The 2,095-nt window shown below is 43.6% G+C and overlaps 1 non-coding gene across 1 annotated transcript; it reads left to right on the top strand.

Moving 5' to 3' along the window:
• The first annotated feature begins 752 nt into the window (after window positions 1-752).
• TRNAG-CCC (transfer RNA glycine (anticodon CCC)) lies at window positions 753-823 on the top strand. The gene has a single exon. It is a non-coding gene; the product is annotated as a tRNA-Gly (tRNA).
• Window positions 824-2,095: the final 1,272 nt, after the last annotated feature.

The following is a 2,095-nucleotide window of genomic DNA, read 5'->3' as shown; positions in this document are numbered from 1 at the left end:
TTGGGCCAAATGAGAAGCTGCCCTCAAGAAGAGATCAGAGATGCACAGGGAGGCAGGTATAAGTTGGCTGGCTTATGGGGGAGGAAGTGGGGAAAGTTTTTGCAGACCAAAAGATGCTTAGGCTGGATCCGGAAGACAGAAGAGGACTCTCTTGGTTGCAAGTAACAGAAATAGCGTTCAAAGTACTTTGGCAAAACAAGGGATGACTTGGAAATATATGGGCTCTCTCACAGCCTTAGGAAGGTCTGGGATACAACTGAGTCCCATGGTTTCAGTGCTGCTTGGACCCTCCGCATGTGCTTTCTCTGGTATTTTCTGCACATCAGTTTCATTCTCTCTGATTGCAGATTGGCAGGAAACTTGGATGCTAAAGATTGTCACCTCAAATTGCACAACTCTGCCACCAGACATGGACTGATTCTATTTTTCTGGTTTCAAAAACTCTGGGGGTTGGGTTGGGGCTCACCACAAAGCTGAGCAACTATGGCCAGAGAGCAATGCCACTTTATACAGATGTGGCCACTGGAGCACAAACTCTGTGCAATAGATCCATTCCCAGAAAAGGGAAACTCTGGGGACTGAACAACTATTCCACTTGGTGTGTCCCACGGACGTGTCACTCTAGAGTACTAGTTTTACTTTAAATGGTTTACCTGGCTTCCAGCTCAGTGATGTTCCAAGTACACACCATTTGTATAGTGCCTAGTACAATCTATATGCTCAATAAACATTAGTTACTTAGCAAATAGGGGGCAGTGGTGGTTCAGTGGTAGAGTTTTCGCCTCCCATGCGGAAGACTTGGGTTCGATTCCCTGCCAATGCACCTCAGGTGCAGTCATCACCTATCTGTCAGTGGAAGCTTGTGTGTTGCTATGATGCTAAATAGGTTTCAGTGGAGCTTCCAGACTAAGACAGACTAGGACAAAAGACCTGGTTATCAACTTCTGAAAATCAGCCAGTGAATACCCTATGGATCACAACAGTCTAATCCTGTTGTATATGGGGTCATCATGAGTTGGGGGTCGGTTACAACAGCTTACAACAACAATATTTAGCAAACACAAGAGCAGACCCTGGCATGGGAGAGGCCCCAGTCATTTAATGATGATGACAATGGTGATAATTCACAATTGAATACACTACATGCTTCTATATACATTACCCCATTTGATTCTCACCACTGTCCTGTGGGGTCAGTTGTTGTGGTCAGGTGCTGTCGAGTTGATTCCAACTCGTAGCAACCCTATGTACAACAGAACCAAACACTGCCCGGTTCTGTGCCATCCTCACAATTGCTGTTATGCTTCAGCCCATTGTTGCAGCAACTGTGTCAATCCATCTCATTGAGGGTCTTCGCCTTCTTCGCTGACCCTATACTTTACCAAGCATGATGTCCTTCTCCAGGGACTGATCCCTCCTGATAACATGTCCAAAGTATGTGAGACGTAGTCTTGCCATCCTTGCTTCTAAGGAGCATTCTGGTCATACATCTTCCAAGACAGATTTGTTCATTCTTTTGGCAGTCCATGGTATAGTCAATATTCTTCATCAAGACCACAATTCAAAGGCATCAATTCTTCGGTCTTCCTTATTCATCCTCCAGCTTTCACATGCATATGAGGTGATTGAAAACACCATGACTTGGGTCAGGCTCACCTTAGTCTTCAAGGAGACATCGTTGTTTTTCAACACTTTAAAGAGGTCTTTTGCAGCAGATTTGCCCGATGCAATGCATCTTTTTATTGTCCTATGGGGAAAGTAAAAGTAATATAGTGACTAACACTTAATTGATCATATACCATGTGCCAAGCACTGTTCTAAGGGCTGTATAGGTATTAATTCACTTAATTCTCACAGCAACCCTACAAGGCACATACTGTTGTTATCCTGATTTTATAGATGAGGAAAATGAGGCACAGGGAAATTACATAACACATCTAAGGTCACACAACTTGTACAGAGCTGGGATTTGAACCCAGGCAGTTTGGTTTCTAAATCCATGGTCATAACTTCTCTTCTGGTAGATTATTATTATCTTCATTTTACATTGGTGAGTTTGACTGATCAAAGCAAAGCCATAGTGAGTAGTCATAGT

The sequence above is a fragment of the Trichechus manatus genome, unplaced genomic scaffold (genome assembly GCF_000243295.1).
Source record: "Trichechus manatus latirostris isolate Lorelei unplaced genomic scaffold, TriManLat1.0 scaffold00005, whole genome shotgun sequence".
NCBI lineage: Eukaryota > Metazoa > Chordata > Mammalia > Sirenia > Trichechidae > Trichechus > Trichechus manatus.
The sequence above is the reverse complement of the archived record's forward strand: the minus strand, read 5'-3'. Positions and strand labels throughout refer to the sequence as shown.